The sequence below is a fragment of the Mauremys reevesii genome, linkage group 9 (genome assembly GCF_016161935.1).
Source record: "Mauremys reevesii isolate NIE-2019 linkage group 9, ASM1616193v1, whole genome shotgun sequence".
NCBI lineage: Eukaryota > Metazoa > Chordata > Testudines > Geoemydidae > Mauremys > Mauremys reevesii.
Window position 1 is genome coordinate 93367757 of NC_052631.1, and position 21765 is coordinate 93389521.

Below are 21765 nucleotides of genomic sequence, written 5' to 3' on the forward strand. Positions count from 1 at the left end.
GAGAGGTGTGGTTTAGCATGGGAATGTGGGACTAGAAGTCAAGAGGCTTTGTGTTTCTTCTCCCCTCTGCCACTGATTCAGTGTGTCACCCCCTGCTAGTTACTTAATCTCTCCATGGCTCAGTTTCTGCAGCAGTAAATTCTACAAGAATACATGGGTCTCTTCTGTAAGACACTTCGATATCGCTGGATGAAAGGCAGGATACAAGCGCGAAGTATATGGATTGCAGCCAGGCAGCTTGTATATGTTAATATCCTTGTCATCAGCCTCCCAAATAAAAATCCATCCTAGACAGAGTAAGGGAAGACAGTGAAGCAGCTTTTAAAAGGCCAGTTTTAAATGTTTAGTGAAGATGTGCTCATGAAAGGTGCCTGACTGACAGCACTGGACACTGATGCCCTATGTTTATTCACAGAACAGATACAGCACAGGCAGCAATCTTGATTTGGATATCTACCCCTACACTGAGGCTATGTCTACACTACAGCCAGGATCGACGCTCCTGGTCAATCCACCAGCGGTCGATTTAATGGGTTTAGTAAAGACCACCAAATCGACAGCAGATGGCTCTCCAGTCAAACCCTATACTCTATCCCCAACGAGAAGAGTAAGGTAGAGTTGGTGGGAGAGTTTCTCCTGTCGACCCCACAATAGTGTAGGTCCCACGGTAACTCGACCTAAGGTACGTTGACTTCAGCTACGTTATTCACGTAGCTGGAGTTGCATAGCATAGGTCGACTTACCGCAGTAGTGTACACATAGCCTGAGAGTGGTTGATTATTCTTTAAATGGTAACAATCTGGACTAGTGACTAAGGACTATGACGGGGTTTATCAGGCCTTCTCTACCCACTTCTGGAGTCACTGGCACCAACAACCCCTGCTCAGGCCAGGCTATCAACAAAACTTAGTCCTCCAGAGGCCTAAAGGGCCAGGAGGAGACAGTAACCAATCAGGAACCCGCAGGCCAGTTAAGAGGGCTTGCCTGCTTCTTCTCAGGAGCAGAACTGGGTGAAACTGGAATGGAAGATGCCTTCAAGTGCTGTAAATAAGAGCTTGTCTTTGAGGTTTTTTTTTTATTTAAAGGCACAGACCGCCAATTTCTGAGTTTGTTATTTTTACTTAACTGCAGAGACTGATGCTAAGCTTATGGTATAGGCCACCATGCTCTAAGCAGGCAGCTATAACCTGTGGATGAACGAAGGGCGTGCCTGCAGTACCATCCTTGGCCCCAGAGGGGGCATGATGGCACAGCCCATGAAGGTTAGATATCCTTTTATCTATGGCCCTACCAAATTTAGGGTCTGTTTTGGTCAATTTCAGTCATAAGATTTTAAAAATTGTAAATTTCCATGATTTCACCTATTTAAATGTGAAATTTCACAGTGTTGTAATTGTAGGGATCCTGACCCAAAAAGGAGTTGTGTGTGTGTGTGGGGGGGGTCACTAAGTTATTGCAGGAGGGGGTTGCAACACTGCTACTCTTACTTCTGTGCTGCTTCTGGCAGTGGCTGCCTTTAGAGCTGGGCAGCTGGAGAGCAGCGGCTGCTGGTTGGGAGCCCAGTGCTGAAGGAAGACCTGCCACCAGCAGCAGCACAGAAGTAAGGGTGGCATGGTATGGTATTGCCACCCTTACTTCTGTGATGCTTCTTGCAGGCCGCTGCCTTCAGAGCTGGGGATCTGGCCAAAAGCCACCACTCTCTGGACACCCAGCTCTGAAGGCAGTGCAGAAGTAAGGGTGGCAATACCATGACCACCCTGCAACTCAGTTTTCGGTCAGGACCCCCAATTTGAGAAACTCTGGTGTCTCCGGTGAAATCTGTATAGTATAGCGTAGAAGCACACAAAAGACCAGATTTCATGGTCTGTGACACATTTTTCATGGCCGTGAATTTGGTAGGACCCTACCTTTACCCAATGGTTCTCAAGCAGGGGTACGCATACCCCTCAGGATACACAGAGGTCTTCCAGGGGGTACTCAACTCATCTAGATCAGTGTTTCTCAACCTGTGGGTTGCAGACCCCAGGGGGTTCATGGGAATAGTTTAGGGAGATCGCAAGTGCAGGGCCAGTATTAGGGATGGCAAGCCGGGCAATTGCCCAGGATCCCATACCACAAGGGGTCCCGCAAAGCTAAGTTACATGGTTCAGCCCCCCTGCCTGGGGATCGGGCTTCACACAAGACTCACAAGTGAAAAACAGGCTGAAGTATCACACTGAAATGTAAGTACAATATTTATATTCCAATCGATATGTTTTAGAATTATATGGTAAAAATGAGAAAGTACTCAATTTTTCAGTAATAGTGTGCTGTGACACTTTTGTATTTTTATGTCCGATTTCGTAAGCATGTAGTTTTTAAGTAAGATGAAACTTGGGCTACACAAGACAAATCAGACTCCTGAAAGGGGTACAGTAGTCTGGAAAGTGAGAACCGTGGCCTTTATCAATCTCACAAGTCATCTAGTCTGTCTGTTGTTTTTAAAAGTACCTGAGACTGTATGAAAAGGGCTGAGATAGTGCATCACTGCACTTATCCCCCCAAACCTCCCAGAGATTGAGAAGAGTTCCTTCTCTCTTACAGACTTAATATTTAGTGTTATATCTGAGATTAGCCAAGGAATGAACAACAGGGAAGACTTAATTCTGAATCTGCAACAAACTTCGCGGCCACAGAGGTAAACCTAACATATTGAAAATGGGCAAGTCACTATAGAAAAATTTGGTACAGTTTATTCTCCCACAGACTTTTTCACCTTCATAAACAGTCTTTTATGTCTATATCTGTCTATATGTAGAAAAAGATATAAGTAAACTAGCTAAAGTTCACGGAAACCTATAAAGTGCTTCACTTGCTCTCTAGTGGTGAAAATATTTTTCAAAAAATAACATTTCCATGAAAAGAAAAAACTGCATGAAAGACGGGGAACAGGTGATACAAATGCAAGCACTGACAGTAGTATATCCGATTATTACATCTCTGTCCTGTGCTTTCTTTTAAGTACTTTTAGGGAAAGGCACTACACAAAGTGGTTGCTGCAGTTGACAAAGTTTTCACATGTTCTACTGCTGCACAGATTTTTAAAATGAAAAGGACCTGAGCCAGTATGAAAGTATGCATCTGCAGACTCAGCTACAGCTTGGCTGTCCCCTTACGTGTGCAAAGCATGGATCTGTTTTGTAGCACAGATGGTATTGAAATAGGGTGACCAGACAGCAAGTGTGAAAAATCGGGACGGGGGGGTAATAGGAGCCTATATAAGAAAAAGACCCAAAAATCGGGACGGTCCCTATAAAAATAGGGACATCTGGTCACTCTAGACTGAAACATGTTTTCAGAATCAAGAAACATCTTTGAACATCCTTACTTTAGCAATTCTTAAAACACATTTGGGTTCCATCTTACACTATACAACAGATCCATCTTTTAAGCATGATGAGTGACAACAATATTGAACCTGGGCTCCCTATACCATTACATTTGTAGTGTACATGAGGACTTGATATCAATACTTTCTGTAGGTAACTATATATTTATATAGCTCCCAAAAAACAGAGGCCTGTAGCACCTGAGCTAAAGAAGAACTCTTTTAGATGTGAGACAGTAGCATAATGGTATTGTTGCTGGAGCCTGCCTCTAGAGAGGGTCACAACCTAAGGAGCAGATATCACTAAGATCTAAGAACAGCACCGAAAAATTTATTGCCTGGTTATCCTCCTAAAATGGGAGACTGCCTAAAATTTAATAATTTATTTTATATCTATTTTATTTAAAAACTAGCTTGTTAGTAAAAATGAAGAGCATATTTTATTGTGTTATCAGCAACTACCTATGGAGAAAAACACTTATTAAATCCTTAAAAAAAAAACCAACATATGTATGTTTCATCTTTAAAGGTCCACTCAAGTACTCAAATTGTTGTAAATTCAATATAAAAGCCGCAGGGCAAAATTCAAGTATAAATGTAGCCTTAGCGTATATTAACAAGTGTGCTCAATGTTGACCCTAGAAGCAGGAAATGGAAGCAACAGTTTGGGACATCTACAGTTGTCTTTCAAGTTGGAAGATGTAGGTGCATGAGGTAAGCTTCTTTAGATGTGGTACACTGGCTCATATTCTTACTTTTGCCTATATTGACAAATAACCAAGGACTGTTATGGGATGTGTGTTTGGATAATAAGAGATGAGGGTAGAGGAAATGCAAGCTGACAGTTCAGATGGAAGAACATCTTAAAGAGTAAAGGGCAGCAGTCTAGAGATCATACTGATGTCTAACTAAAGCTTTTCTTTCACATTGGTTTTAACAAAATAGAACAAAAGGCAGGGGAGGAGTGGTTTAGGGAGAAGGGAGAGTGCTTTTTTCTTATTCTGTGTGGGAAATATTGGATATTTTAAGAATGGAAAGAGGCCAGGAAATCTACTGAGAGTAGTTGCTTCCTCTGAGCAGAGTTTATACTCACAATGTAATTTTCCTCCAAATACTTGTCTAACCATTTTTTTAAAACTATTTATACCCTTGGTTCCTATCATTGCCCTTGGTATTTTTTCCCATATATTAACTATTTTCTGTATCAGAAATGTCCCTTTACTTCCTTTGGCTACCAGCTCACTGTTTGTACCCACTGGCTCTTGTCTTTGACAGTAGTTTAGAAAGCCTTAGAACACCTATATTGTCTAGATCTTTTGTATTTTGTAAGTCTCAATGCTAATATTGTTACTTTCCAAAGATCCTCTATTTGAATCACGGGAATCATTGACTCCCTGGGATACTTCTAGAGTATACAAATGTCCAAGACTGCTATAGTTTCCGCAAATGTGAGCTCTCAGTGTTGTGTGAAAAGGTTTCCAACTAAAGCCATGGGTACATTCCATCCTTAGGAAAAATGAGGTCAATACAATGCTTGTTATAAGGCCTGATCTGACAGTTCTGGAGACTGATGTGACCTAGATTTATATACAGCAGGCTTAGCACAGGGAATGAGAGAGCACGTTTCCCCACATGGCCCCACTAACATACCTGTTTTGAGCCGAAAGGATCACTTCTAAAGCAGAGGAGGTAGTTCAGCCCATTCAATCTATCACTGCTCAGACTACCAAAGTGCTAAATGGTATTAATTGTGCCAGTGGTTTTTGTACTGTAAACAATTGCAATCACCAAACTAAATTAGCACAGGTCATCAAGCAGTTATCAGATGGTAACACTGCTATTTGGGTGGATTTGCTTTTTATCTTCCATTACAACTTCCAGGACCATCCACTTCCCTGAGTTTGTGGGATATAGGTGGGCTAACAGAGATTAAAACCCTACCCAAAGCAGTCAGCTAATCGTACAGCCACTGCTTTAATTACAAAGAGGAACTGTCAAATGAGGCACTGTTTGCCTGCAATGCAGAAGTTAAATTCACATACTTCTTAGCAACCTACAGCTCTCCAGAGAAGGAGGAAGGAATGTGTGTGCTGATGAGGACAACAGCCAGATATAAACTGGCAGTCGGGAAAGCGGAAACACTGTCATTTTGCTATTCAACTTTGCCTGATGGAAACTGCACAGCATGGGAGCATGTCTTAGTTTTTCTGTTTGAACTAACCACCCACAATGCAGATTACTTTTTCCTTGTGAATACCAGCATCCCGGTGTGGGTTCTATACATCTCCTCTCTAGAACAGCACAGAGCGCTACAGGTCACATGCCATGCACTGGTAGAACAGAGTAGATGGCTCAACACTGGAAAAGGAGAGGACTGCTGCAGTTCACAATTGAGGTATCCTGGCAAAACAGTGTTTGAAAGAGTGTAGTGAGCTTATCTTATGCCTGGTTCCTAATCCTTCATTTTTATGAACATTAATTTCCTCAAAGAAAAAACAGAAAGAAAATGCAGTTAAAGGTGCAGTCCCCTTTTTTGATCACTCTTCCTTAGAACGTTACACTTATCTTCCTTGATTCCAGTCAATACAAGTTCACTGAATGGGTGTGTCCTGTTCGCTTCCTTTTTATGAGAAGGCCGTCATTAGCACATTTCATCCTTACAACTGCATGCTGCTTTTCACATGTCACTGATATATAATGTGAGCACAATCGGTCCCAACAGTGGTCCTTGTGACACTTCACTAATCAGCTCCCTTTATCTTCAGTGCTTCAGCTAATAGCTACTCTGTCCTTGATAAGCAAATGGCTTTTAAAGACAGGATTAGGAAAGGACTGAAAATAAAGAGGTTATTAAGACATGATTAATTTCAAATGATTTTCTGAGGCTGCAAGAAGGTGCTATGATGGAAAGCTGGGAAAGTCCAAAATGTGTTACTTGGAGCAGATCTTGAGTTTTCCTGCCTCCCCAACTCAACACAAACGCCAATTTCCTTCTCTGGCCTATAATCCCAATAAAGCCTGCCATTCCCCAAATCCTCTTTTAGACAGAACTAGGAGAAGGGCACAGATTCCAGAAGGCAGGCAGGCCAGGGTAGAGAGAAATCAGCATGGAAACCATTAGTAGGGAAAAGCTAGTAGTGCAGTGGTTAGTAGAGCAGAGTTTGCTGGCCAACTCATTTTAGGGGGATAGGTGGACAGGACAGCTTCCAGTATTTGGCAAGAATGCTTGGGTAGTGAGTGAATGAGTCTCATTCTCAATGGTGGGAAGCAGGGTTTCTACCAGGGCATGGAAGAGAAGTGAGGCTGATAATAAACTTGTCTTCAGGGCTCCGAGGGTTAATGTACATGTTTAGCTAAGAGAGAGACCAGGTGGATGAGATAATATCTGTCTTTGGACCAAACTTCTGTTGGTGAGAGAGACGAGAGTCTGGGAAAGCTACAGCAGTCATGTAAATGGATTAGTTTAAGTTCTGTGTAAGAAGGAATGATAGTATTTGTTAACAGCTAAATAAAGTGCTAGTATGAAAATCACCAGAAACAATTACAAATTGGTTGTATTTGGACTGGTAGGAGAAAACAGAATTCAGTTACTGACTCAGCCACTTTATAGATTGTCATGTATTCAGTGGAAACATTTACAGACATATACCCTTTGCAACTGATTTTTGAGATGGTGCTTTAATAAAATTCTTCTTATTCCCTTCATTCATCCATCAAATAGATTCGCAGAGAACAGACCTTTCCGCAAATGACACACTTTCCTTTCTACACAAATTAGGTCTGTCTGACTGGGCAATTTTCATCAGGGGGCTGAATCATCTAGTTTTGCAAATAATATAACTTACAAAGTGGAGTGGATAATGTGAATTGCCTCCAAGTTCTCTGGAAATCAAGTCATATCCTGTTAAAGTGTAAAGTAGAAAAAGACAGAAAAACGTAAAGCTGTTTTGCATTTTAAATATACAGGAGGATTGTAGTCTAGTGGTTAGAGCCGGTTACTGGGAGTTAGTCCTATTCTGAGCTTTCTCCTGAGCTGCGTGTGGCCTGAATGCAAATGACTCATCAGCTCTGGGCCTCAGTTTACTCTAAAAATCCATTTAATATATAGTCCTCAGATAGAGGGGCTTCTCGGCCTTTTCGCTAAGATCAAGTTTACTCTAAGTTTACAGTTTAAAATCACTGTAACAATGTGTTCTTCATAGGCATGGTATTACACATATAAAGGAATGAAGGGTACCTGTTTCACAGAGTGTGTTGTGAGGCTTAATGAATTAACCTTTGTAAAGCATTTTGATACCCTTTGTTTCAAATCACTCTGAGCCTGAAGCTTTTATTTTTAAACAAATATTTTTTCTCTTTGGGCAGTGACATATAATGCAAATAATGCAAAAAGATTCGTTTATGACTAAACAGATTGTTTTACATTTTGTGGCATGTGTGAAAAATCATCACCACCCTTGACTCACTACCCCTTGGTTAGTCTATAATCAGGCATGAAATCCTTCTGTGCCATTCCTTGTGCTCAGTGAACACACTAGCTTACTACATATGCTTATGTCTCTCTCTCTTCTCTTCCAAAGCTCTCCTCCTCACCTCTGTCCTTCATGACTGTGATATCAGCCGAGCACCGCTGTCACTGGCGCATACCACATATCTTCCAACTTGCCACTTGGCCACACTGCCTAATTCTCCCTTTTTTTATTTTCAGAATGTGAATCTTGTATTGTTAAAGGTACTAGCCCAGACAGTAGTTCTCTATTTGCAGGAGAGGCACAGCACTGGCAGCACAGTATTCCACAAGCTTCCCCGTGTTTGCCTGCCATGATGATTCAATTTGACCTCTGGGGCAGGACAGTAATTCACACTCCATACCCATCTCTCAATCCCTGGCCCTTCTGCTCAGGGCCTGGATAATAAAGCAACAGATTAACATCAAAATTCCACCATACTGTTTCAACAAATATGACAATACAAATTACTGCCAAATGTGGGTTAGTGACTTGGACTAGGAGCTGGGTTGTGATTGCCACTTCATTTCAAATATGCTACTAACCAATGATTTTCATTCACTATTGACCTAGTGGTTGTCTTCACTACAGAGTTAGCTTGAGTTATCATTTGAGGATTGCCCCAATCTTGAGTCCTGTCCACACATAAAAACCCTTAACTGGAAAGTGGTGGTGCTTGTAACTGCATTGGCTTGAGTTAGAACAACTGGACATCTGCCAATGCAGTCATTCTGTGCAGTAATCCAATCACTCTGTGCAGTTCAAATGTTATTTTTCAGTGTGGCCGGACTCTCACTCAAGCTCGGCTAATTTGAGATTAATTCACCCAAATTAGCTCTGCAGCAAAGACACAGAAGGTGCAAAGTTACAGGAGAACACACAACCCATTTCTACCTCCCCTTTGTAGCCCTGCATGTTCTGACATTATTCAGTGGTTCCTTTCGTTGATGGTAAGTAGATGATGCAATTTAGCCTCATCAGCACTGCTAAACATTTGTTTTTTAAAGGGCACTTTCCTTAACTGAGTTCCAGTCTCAAGGTACCTGGTGTCTCAGACAATTACCCAGTTCTGATAATGGAGTGGGTTTTAAGTTTTCCAGGACAATGCCTGCTGTTTCTGATGAAAAATGAGGGGACCTTCTTTCTATAGGTAACAAGGGACACAGGGGAAACACTTCAGCCTCAAAATAGACTTAGAGTGACCCACATCGTTTAGTGGCCTAAAAACAGAACAGAGCACCAGAAGTAGAGGGTAATCAGCACCTACCAAGTTGAGCCCTTAAGAGGTGTATTTGCTATATCTTATGGCATAATTACAGGGGATGTCAAAGATTCTAAACTTCAACACAGCATTCAAGGGTTGGACAGGAGGATAACAATTTCAGAGAAGTCTTACACTGAATACCCACAAGGAGAGCACCAAGTCATGGCAAAGTACCATTAATGAAGCAGCAATATCTCCACCACTGGACAAACTGGAGAAAGGTGACTACTTACATACATCTACAGATAACATATTTGTGCTCATTAGCCACAGAAAAGTATTCAATAAGAGAAAAGAAGGGTGATGGGAAGATTACAGTTTTAGACCTGATTGTTACACCTTCAACAATTAGTGTTGAACATTATAGTATCCAAAATTCAACAGGTCTCAGAAGCAATCACTTTTACATTCCCTAGAAGTATGAGGGTTACAGTAAGTGAATCATAGAATTATGAGGAAAAGACAGAAAATGTCAATGAACTCGAATACATCTGTGAACCCAATTTTTGTCTCTTACATTCAGTGATTAATTAAAATATCATCGTCTCTTTTGTAATATATACTTCTCCATTGCTAGTCTCCATGGGACTGCCACTCACATTTATTCCCTGTTGTTACATAGTCTGTAAATATTTCACTTATTCTCCTAGCTGAATTAGTCTGCTTGCTAAGAATGAGCAGTTTATGAAATTGGATAACAATAGCCATCTCTGAGAACATAATGGGCCTCTAACAGCCAGAAGCTGGAATAATACGGCCCCTTAATAAACATATTTAATAATAATCAATATCTTGACAGAGTTGGAATCTTCAATAACATAGCAAATGTACTCTGAATTAACCTATACAGTTCAGTCTCCCTACTCTGGAAATGCCTTAAGGAAGTATCATAGGAGTACAGAAGTCTATGGAAAGATATTGATTTATTAATTTTCAATTGACATCTCATAACATGAAACCTCTCTCCCTACAAGACTTGCAGTCTAAAATAAAGTACTATGCCTGCATTCATGTGAAAATAAACTTGACTGCAGCTGTAATTCAAACAATTCAAAGGCCCCATATCTAATGGTTTTACTTCACAGGTAATAAAGGTCTCAGTTAACATCAAAGTTCTACCATACTGTACCAATGAATAAGAAGCAATCTCCTATAAACTTCTAATCTCCTATTCAATGTTTGAATATTTACTGATATGTAGAAGACAGATAAGGAGTGTGTGTATCAGGAATTTAATATTCAGTACTTACTGCATTGGAAACATTTATTTTTTGTCCCAATATGTTTTTCATATGACTATTAAAAAAAACTTTGAATGGATCCCATTAGTTTTCTGAAGATATCTTTAGCTGGAATTTAGTTTGACCAAAGATTACTTTTTTTTAAAAACCCCAAAACAAATATGCTCTCTTATTCTCTCTCTCTAGGGTATAGAACCAACATCTGAAAGATAAAGCAGAGTGGAATTTTCATATCACTCTCTGAAACCTCTCTGGGACAGGATAAAATAAGTATTTAGACTAGAAGTAAATACTGTGCATGTCTCTAATATTACAACTCCTACAGTCTAAAAGTGTCTCTATTTTTTTGGTAATCTGATATTCTGTGAGGCTGCCAGAAGTCTCTTCTAATTTTTCAAATAAATACATGACCATTTTGGTGCTTTGCTCCTTCACCCCTCCCTCCACAGTGTAATAAAAAAATCCTTCTGTAAATGAAGTCAGACATTTTTATTTGAATTTTTGTAGATGCAGCCAAATCAAATATGATTATCACACTTAAAAAATATTACAGGCATTTCCTTTCAGTGTTTCCTGGCTATTACCCACCCAATCGGGTGCATAATTATTATTTTCTTCTAAATGAGTGTTTAACCTGAATGGGGGAGGAATGAAACTGCAGTGAATGATTTCAGTGTTGCAATTACTGCTTTATTTTTCCACAAACAAAAGAATGTTAAAGTAAAGGTCGGACTGCTTACCATGTAATCTACTCTTGCGAAAGGATATTTCTCACAATGGATTATTAATTTATGATTATAATAAAACATGTTTTTGAATGTCAGTCAACCCCAGCTAACTCTTCTTTACCATTAAGTTTCCCTTAATATTTTTTCTCTATTCCCTCATCCATAACAACCTCCTCTGTGCAGTATCTTGTTCATCTTTCCAAAAACAAGAATGAGAATATGTGGCTAGAATTCTCTTCTCTACTTCTTCCATGCCTTACCTCCTTCCTCGCATCTTTAACACTTATCTCCAGCTCTGAGCTCTATCCTTTTGACATGCCCCCTGCTATCCCTAGATTCTTCTCCAATTCCTTTCCTCTCCCTTATCTTTAATCACCACTCCCACTCTGCCTTCAGGCTCTTGCTGCAGGTACTCGTGCCTTTGGCACATTATCCCATGATCCACTGTAAGACCACATGACCTGCACAGAGTCCAGGTGTTACGCAGAGATCCCCTGAGGTCAGGAAGGTATAGTTAGAAATCTTAAACATAGGAAATTGCAGTTATGCACTTTGGAAGCTGCCTCATGCATTGGAGCCATAACTGGACTATCATCATTCTACTTTTCTAACAGAATCGGGGAAATAATGATAGGACCTACAAATATTTACAGTTCATTTTAATTAATTTGAATAACCATTGTATATAAATTTTCTGCAGAATTCTAAAGATGATGTGATAACTAACTAGGAAGATGGTGCTTGTTTTTGTTGGACAAATAAGCATGTTTCTGAACTCTAACATCTTTCATTTTATTCAGAGAGGATTACTTGTAGTACAACGTGGATATAACTTGCATATAGAACAATGGGATTTACAGAAGCTGTATCAACACTACCTTTTCCCCTCACCCTACATTTCCCACCAGTTCAGCACTGCCAGTGGTAGCAAAGTTGAGAAATTTGGGGGCGGGGGAGGGAAGGGGCAGGGGAACGGCAAGCATAAACAAGGCCATGTAGTTAACTTGGATACAGTGAAAATTCATTTAGTGAAGCTTGAATGCATCTCAACGGACTTTTGTTTTTAAAATACATTGAAACTTTACTTGATTTATATTAAAGTTTCACTCAATGGTCTTGCCTAAACTAGACTTCAATGAGATTTCTTGAATGATCAACATCTCTCATGATCAGGCACTACAAAAGGGTTCTACCATACTTGTACAATGGTGATCACTTACATGGAATACAAACTGTGCAAGGATGATTTTGTGTAGAATTCAGGTGGAAAAGGCAGAAGATTATTTACCTATTTTCTATAACCTTTATATCGTTTAGCTTCCAATGGGGCAGTTTTACACTGGAATAGTTTTATTACATTGTGCACCTGTAAAGAATGAAAAAAAAAATCAGGAGACACTTACCCTGAATGAATAGGTGTCCTGCAAAGGGCTTTTTAATTAATGGACCTGTGCCCCTTTATTCTTCTTTATGAGGAATAAAGACAGCCTGAAATTTTTGGCTTTGTTTTTAATTGTTTTTCCTATTTGTTCTTTACCCAAGAAATATCAGGAACATAAATACTGGTCTTCACTAGTTTTTCAGGAAAACCTTTGGTGGGGAGGTGTCTCCGAGATGTTGATGACAGTAAAAAGTTAAGCACACGTTTAAGTGTTTCCCTGGATCAGGGCCATGCAAGGTAAGACAAGACCTGAATTTCTCATATACACCTCTACCCCGATATAACGCGACCTGATATAACACGAATTCAGATATAATGTGGTAAAGCAGCGCGCCGGGGTGGGCACGGGCTGTGTACTCTGGCAGATCAAATCCAGTTCAATATATTGTGGTTTCACCTATAACACGGTAAGATTTTTTGGTTCCCGAGGACAGTGTTATATCGAGGTAGAGGTGTATTTCTAGTCATATTTTATAAAGCAACAAAAAAGGACACAGGCCCTATATTTCCTCCTCTTTGCAGGTCACTTTTAAAACCAAATCTGGATCAAGAAACTTAGAAACTTTTTGTAAAAGATAAATACATAATTAAAGCTATCCAAGGGCAATGTATGCAGGGAAATAACCCAGTGTCTTACTAACCCCAGACGAATGAAAGGGGGAGGAGCCCATGTCCTGAAAGGAACTGCTATTAAACAATTTACCTATTATAGTAGGCAGATATAAATCCTTCAGCATTAAAGTATTCTCAAAAACAGAAGGCAAAAGATATATGAAATACCAATATATTGATTTTGACCAATGCAAAGAAAGCCCTAGTGAACTGAGATTTAATTTCTTGTCTTTTCATGTTACCATATCCCAGTTTAGTGATTGAATTCAGGACAAATGTGCACACTGATCTTCATTTTGTGGAATCCACCATTCAATCACTAGTTAAGTTCGGGGACTTCCTGTACCAACACTTTCCTTTACAGCTTTTGTAATTCCTTGGTTGCATCTTGCTGTGTCAAGAACAAAAGTACGTTCCTTTTTCCTAATACCCGAGAGAATGCAAGTGGCATCAACAGCAGACACAAGTGGCTTTGGGTACATTAAAATGGCAGAAACATCAGTTTGAGCGGTCTATCCAGAGGCAATTCTTAGCATCCTACATTGTGATACCTAAGTACTTCTTAAGGATACCACTTTCTTTTCAAACACTAAATGAAGTTCCCAGCCAAATGCATTATGCAGTTCAAAAAGGAAAGAAATGATGCCAAATAAGGAATCCAGTGAAACAAAAATACTGGCACTATGTTGCCTATTTCATGTTTTTCTTGATGAATACCATACTGATGATAAACTTGCCTTTCTACATAGGTAAATTCATGGATGGAAAAATATATAACTGATATTGAATACCTAAAAAAACTCGCCTGCAAACCCTCAGAACAGAGTTTTAAAAACAAACTGAATTATAAGTCTCTGTTCACAAAAGATTTTCTAAGATGGAGAAACTGTGATGAGAATGTCTGTTTCTCCTTTATCTTAGGACTAACCAAGCAGGGCATGATCAAAGTAGTATAAAGAAATAAAGAATGTAATAGACAAATAAGTCTATAAATGGAAAGATTAACTACCATTAACTGCCTGTACATTTTATTATAAGCATTTGACAATCAGTCCTTCTACAGAAATACCCAGCTTTCCAGTTTTAAAAGAGAATGTATTAAATCTAATTTAGAACCATCTTGTCTTTATGGTAAAAAAATAGAAACAAGGAGACGGGGTTGAGAGTGAAAACCAGAATGAAGGAATTATTGTCAAGTGTGTGATTTATAATAATTCTGTTAAATTCAAATATAATAGTAACATGAAGAATGCTACCAAAACATTACCTAAAAATAAATGGAAAAGCAATCTCTTATTCTGAATTATGTTCAACGATGTTTCAAATGGATAAAATATACTCACTGGAATACTCTTTAAAATTTTACTGTCTATTGTACATAAACTATCAACTTTGTTCATTGTTTATATTAAAATGTGTAACAGAGCACAAAATAACGTGTTTGAAAGTAAGAAACAGCAGCATCTGTTTATTTAATATCTTCACTAGGCAACACTCAAGGGGGGGATGTGAAGAACTATGCAACATAAAGGTAAAATCTTCTCTGCATTTAATAATTTCTTCGTCTTGCTACTTAAATGAAATTAGTGTAATATCCACAGGTCTTACTAATGGGAGATTCCATTAAAAGTTAATGCCTCCTAATTGTCTATAAGTATGAAGTCTATTTTCTCTCACTGAGATTACACTCTTTGAAAACTCAATACTGGGTTTTCTAACTGTAATATTTATGCGTTATTGAAAAGTTCTTTGAAATTCTCATGGCAATTTTTGTCAGAGTAGGCGTATTAACTCTGATGTCCTAGGAGAATTCCTAGTCAGGTCATTACAATCTAATTCCTAATTTTTCTGTGCATTTTCAATTGGATATACATCACTCCTGTCCCAAACTACTGTGTAGTATTATGTGCAATATTAACAACAACGACATCTCACCCCTGAAAGCATTGTGTGTTTTAATGCCTGTAAAGTAACCTGAGATCATCAAATGAAAGGTTCTATATATGTGCACAATATTATTTTTACTTACCTTTATTCAAAATGCACAATACTTTAAAAAAAACTAATTGAGATGCAAAGACAGAATACAGATATCAGTGCCAGGCAAACTTCCAACAGTTCGGTGGTTTGGCTCATACAGGCACTCCAAAAAATGGATAAGACGACTGCAATATTCCAGTTGACTTCAATGGGACCAGGGTATGACCTCTATTGTGTGAATCCAAACCTTTTTGTTGCCGAACTCAAGCTAGAACATATCCAGTCCTTCCTGGTTTCAGCTGGGTCAGAAATAACCTAAAAGCAGCTCCGGAAAACTTTTCCAACTACCTTCTTGTGTTATTTTGGCATCTCCCTCCTGTGCCCATGCTCCTTCTTTCTCATGTACATACGTGCACACACAGAGCCAGGAAATACAAAGGCAGGCACAAAAACAAAAATGCAAACGAAACAGATACATCAACGATTACAAATCTTGAAAAGAAAACAACACAGTATTCATTTGGGGTGAAAATTCAGGTCAGTGATTGCCATCCCAACTGGTTTTGCCCATCCCTCATTTAAACACCTGTTACCTGCATCTGCCTTGTAGGATCTGTAATATTATCTCATTCCCTTGTTAAATGTATTAATTCCCTTAATTCTCATTCCCTTGTTAAATGCATGCTCTAGGCATGCAACAGTAAAAACTCCTTAATGCAAAGGAGTCTTACCACCCAGGTCACTCCATACCATATGTGAAGGGTTCAGTCACAGATACTCCCTTGGGACTGTCACATGACGTGCTGAAATTACCTCTGAGCCACTTTTCCCTGCCAGCTTGGGACTCCAGAACCCTGCCTTGTTCAGCCAGCCATAAACCATTTCCATAAAACATATGGAGTGCAATGTCACACCATAGTCCACTTAACAATAATAATACGCCCATTTACTGCAACATAGCCCTCCAGAAATGTTACCCCACAACAAACCCCAATTGCACAACCCATTTCCTGAGATAACAGATGACCCTTGCCATGTGCCATAAAACTTAACAAATCCAGTTTCCATCATAATAAAGGAGAAAGTGAGTTCTAGACCCACCTCTAGAGCCTTTAAGGCTATGAAGATGTCAACCCCTCAAATGATTGCAACTGTTTACCGTATCACCCAGGACAGAGGAAAACTTTCAGGTTGGTTGGGCCCAAAATATTTGTGTATTTAGTCTGATAAATCAGCATCTTAAATTTCACCCAGAAGTTAACAGAAGGTAATGCAGCTCTTCAACAATAATGTAATATGCTACCATTGTGAAACACCAATTAATAAGGCAATTGTATTCTGCACCAGGGCTTTGGAGCTGTGCTCCGGCTCCGCTCCAGCTCCAGGCAAAAACTGGCAGCTCCACTGCTCTGGAGCTGCTTTGTGCTCCAGTCCATGCTCCGCTCCAAAGCCCTGTTCTGCACCACTAGTTCCAGCCCCACGTAGAGGGCACTACAGCAGTCTAAGATCAGGATGACAAAGACATAGGAGAAAAGTTCTCAATCTTCTTGCCAACTGCAGAGGGTAAAGAAATCTTGATCCCTGTCGCTATAGATGTTTCCAGGTTCAGCCAGAGATCCAATACAGCCTGCAATCAGCAAACTGAGTAACAAATGGTAACCACCCCCATATTAGGCAATCAAATAGTCCTAGCCATTGCTCCCAGTTGCTTTCCCCAAACCACAAGCATTACTTCACAGTCTTCTCTGGGGTGAGTCTCAGCCAGGTAACCTTTCCTCCAAACTTCAGTGTAATTCTGTTCATGTGCACTAGCCAGGCTGAATTAGATGGAGATGTAGAGCTGGGCATCATCAACATACTGAAAACACAATATCTCCTACTCCTCCACTTACCCTCCTAATAACCATATTGAACAGGGGGGTGACAACAGAACACTATGGTACCCAGCACGAGAGTCCAACATACTCCTCTGAGATCTCTCAGAAAGAAAGGAGTGGAGCCACTTCAGAGCAATTTCACCTATTCCTCCAAGAGACCAGAATGGTGGTACCCTACAGCGGTGCTGTAGACAGCTGACAGATCTAAAATATTTAGCAGTTTATCTTCATAGCAGTTTATCTTCATCCAGCTCCATGAGAACTAACTAGTACAACAAGCATAATGTAATAAGGACTGATTGACATACAGATGTACTGGAATCAAAGAAATTTGAAGTCTCCAGATACTGCCATCCACCCACAGACTCAAATACCATCCCTATACGTGTTGCCTTCCAGAAGTGATAATATCAGGAATGTCTCAACACCAGCCAGCAGGAGAATCCCTAGGCTTTTGCAAGCCTCTAAGCAAAGTAGCATGTGCAGGAGCCCCTTGCAACTTCCTCTCCATTTAAAATCAGGTCTCCCACTTTTGCATACCCATCCCTTCCCTAACTGCATTCTACATAAAACATTCCTCGGGTGTAGCAACCCGTGTTCCATCTGTTTTAAGATATTCTGTGGTTTCCGATGACCTCCCCTCACCCCTCCGCTCCCACAGACAGACTGGGAAATCAGGAAATTGAGATGTAATACAACTTTGCAAGCAATAGGATTGGGAAAGGCAATTAAGGTATCCATTTCCTGCCATAACAGTTAGTGCTGGAGTCAGACAAGACCACAGTTAGTGAATGTAGGCAGGTGGGGGACATATAGGTAGTGTAGGACCTTATACAACCGAATAAATCACAAAAGACTAAGGCCAGCACTATGAATTTACCAGTATGTGACAGAGTATGGACTGAAGGCTCTACCACTGTGTAGTTTTGGGCAAGTCATTTCACTGTGCCTCAGTTTCCCCATCTGTAAAATGGGGGACAATAGTACTTATATATGTATCTCTCAGAAGGATTTGGGATTAGTTAGTTAATATTTAGTAAATAAAGTTTATTTTAAGTCAATTTTAGTAAAGGTGGTGTTCCATCTTCCATATGCATTATTCCAGTAATAATCGTCATTATAGGTTATTAATACCTAGAGGTATAGGCCTACAGGCAAAGATGTCAAATATTAATACAACACTCACCATGGGGCAGCAAGTACCCTCCCTTCTATGTTCACAGTTACCCACACCTTAATAGGAGTAACCACAATTCTTAACTGCAAAATGATGACTTAGTTAATGAACCTGCACTTTGAACACATAATTCCTTCCTCATCGAATGTGCACCTCCTGTGTGATTTGAAATAATCTATCAATGTAGAAGAGAGAGAAGCTCAAGAGTCAGTAAACAGTCAAAAGGTTTTTCTGATGATGAATAATAACCTTTGAAGTGGTCTACTACAATATTCCTGGAATTTCAAGAATGAACTCTGGAAAAAGCCAGACTGTGCATTTCTATTCAGTGGCAATAAAAGTCAGCTAATTTGGTACCAAGTACCACAGGATATTATTGTTTATGTATGGGCTTTATCTCATGGTTTAGGGAAAATGTGCCAAGTTCCACAAGCTATTTCCTTATTAAAGAGTGTTCAGAGAGGCATGGAATTGGTGTTTAATTCTCTAACTTTGTTTCCAGGCAGATGAAAATGTCATCCTTCGAAAACATGCTTAAGTACTGAATAGATTCATTAGCCTTTTGCACTTGATGTTAATTTGATGACACACATATTTAATGGACATCAAATTATCATTGAATGAAGTATTTGACAATGGGTTCATTCATCCATTATAGTAACTAAGAAAAGGACTTTATATTAAAATGGTTTAAAAATGCAAAAAAGCATCTCAAGGACTGATTAATTTACATTTAAAAAAAACACTGATTATGATATCCATTTGTTCATGGTTTTTTCTCAAAAAATAATCAAAACACATTTGTGCATTGCAGCTCCATTGGGTGGCCCTTGAAGAATCACAGTGCATAAATTATAGAAAAGGCTTTTTCACAGTAAACGCAGGGCCATGCAAATCATCATGCTCTCTCCTTAATCCCTAAAGCCAAGGAGAGCTAAACCACATTTTAAATGTGCAAGAATTGTTACTTTTATTTTTACTTCACTGCAGTGTTATGAGCTTCAACTTCTATCACTCCTCTACTCCATGCAATGAATTTCTGTGAAAGAACTGCACTTGTAGCTTGTTGCTAATTGTAGTTACACACATACCTGTGAGACATGAAATGGACTAATGAAAACTGACTGCTCTAAAACAGAGTGTTTGAGAGCTTAGGCACTCATTTGCTTAAACAAACTGAAGTTGTTATCCCACTGCAATTTTTGTCAGTCAGAATTCACTTGGATCATTCTTGTTATCAAGTTGACGGCGCAAGTAATACCACTGTGCAATAAAACATCTTCATGGATTTACATGTTTATGGTTACACAGCCATGTTAACATTAATTTGCTAAACCTTTAGACACAGTATAAGTAAACCTATGCAAAGCTGATGTTTTATTAATATATGAAAAATTCAGGGCTTGAACAATTTGATTTTAATTGTTTGTATTCAAACATTCTATCATGCAACCCTGTTAAAAGCTGTATGTTGCATTCAAGCAATAAATAAGGCCCACATGCATATAGTAAACTGGTTACTAGGATATTGTTAGTTTTTGCTACCTATAGCTGATGATCGGGTTAATGATGAAATAACATGAAAGCACAAATGACATTAATCAGCAAAAATGCTGGTTAAAAAAAAGCCCAAACAATAATACAATATTGGGTGATTTAAACCAAAAGTAAATTGGTTGTATCCAGAGTCCACTGATTTTATACTGCACTAGTGCCAGTATGAGAGTTAAAATGGGGAAGCTCTGGAGCACTAGAAAATTTATGCCTTTCATATTTGCTTTGAGTTGGAGCTCTCCTACTGCAGTCTCAAATATTTCAGAAAAAAAAAATACTGTAGCCATCAAAATGGCTTTGATTGTTAGGCTTCATTTGACTGAAGTGATCTGTCATTACAATTCAAATTTATATACTCACCGCATATCTTTCGGTAAAAGCATTCCTAAAAGTATCCTGTTGCTTAACAGTATTTAAATTTGCATACTCTACCACTCTATCACATGCTGAAGCTACCTTGTGACTTAGTGATCATGCAAATTGAAAATGCTTTTAATTTTGATTGTTTTAATTTGTATCTTTAAGTTTGTAGGCAATGCTGCTGTCTTCCGAGACATGAGAAATGTGTTTATCCCAGTGATTAGAAACTGAAATATGACCTAGAACTAGTTACCCTAAAATTAAAAGCTTAACATTATCAACACAAAAGAACTAGCCTCTTTCCTTGCTTATTCAAAGAAAACAATTTCTACAGTTAGAGGGACATTACTAGTATAACCAGGAATTGAGATTTTTAGCACCTGAAGAAAAGGTGACAGTTCGGCTTTATGTTTTGGCCAAAGGCCCATTTGAAGCAAGACTGTGTCCTGCATCTTTTAGACATACAGGTCTCTCCATTTACAAAAACAATAACATTGCCTGTTATCTACTCTTCGTATCATATTTATATAGCGGTCAGTTCTCAAATAGATGGTACTTCTGAGATCAAAACCGTGCTTGTCACCGTATATAAAGAAAAGGAATGCTGGGACTTTTCTCATCTGTACATACATTAGCTATGGGCTGTATTACACAAAAGGTACATATGAATCAACTTTCACTATATCTTTTTCAATATATTGGGGGGATGTGTGTTACATTTGGAGAAACAAGAGTAACTAGACAAGCTGCTCTGTAGTGGGTAGGAGGAGTTTAGATTTTGGCCATCACGATGTAATCAGGGCTCTAAAACCTTTACAGCAGCTAAAATAAATGAAGGGTTGTTTCTGTTGCTGGCTGATTCTAGGAGTTATACTCCTGCAGACATTAAGATGTTCAGCTCTTCGGATAGCAGGCAGTAGATATATGTGCATGCACAAGCAGGTGTGTTCCATGTGTGCTGAACAGGGCTAATGTGCACAGGCACAAGACATTGCAGCAGTGCAGAGACCACATCCTGGAAAGTATAAAATGTAGAGAAAGAACAAACGAAAGAAAGAATGATAGATCGATCGATCTTATGATCCTACAAAAACAGGCCGATCTGCAGGACTATGAAGTGCAAGTTTGACATGGATGCATACAGGCCTTGCAGAATCTTTGCTTACTAATGTTTGCAGTTACAAACAATAGCCATCCTCTTGAATCTTAATAAAATCTTAAATCAAATTATTTTTATTAAATGCACATTTGAACATCTTGCTTTAAATTATTAACATTTGACTGAAAAGAGAACTAGGTTAAATGTCAAAGTGCAAGAAAGAGGAATGATGAGTTATGTCTTCTGATGTGACAGTTTTCAGATATGACCAAATCTTGTCCTGGGATATACAGTAGGGGTTCCCATTGAAGCCTTTGGCACCCCAATGTGGTTTCAGTGGTGTAAACAAAGGCAAACATTTGACTCTTACTCCAAATTTCTGTGCCCAATACTCATCCTGAATAACTTGTCTAGATCTTGGGAAACTCCACAGTTCCAAGCTGGAGAGGAATCCTTCTCACTAGGCGGTGAAGCAGAAACAGAGCCTTGTTCCTCCAGCCCTAATACCTCACCTCAATGGAGGAAGGACAGTGGAGCCTGTAGCCATGCCCCCTCCC

General features: G+C 39.2%; 1 long non-coding RNA gene across 1 annotated transcript in view; it reads right to left on the reverse strand.

Moving 5' to 3' along the window:
* Positions 1–7249: 7249 nt before the first annotated feature.
* The window catches only part of LOC120372694, a 58009-nt gene continuing 43493 nt past the window's right edge, over positions 7250–21765 (reverse strand). The window contains exons 2-3 of the long non-coding RNA XR_005585120.1: positions 12397–12474; positions 7250–7268 (exon numbers count right to left, since the gene is read on the reverse strand). This is a non-coding gene — a long non-coding RNA (uncharacterized LOC120372694). The remainder of the gene's footprint in view (positions 7269–12396; positions 12475–21765) is intronic.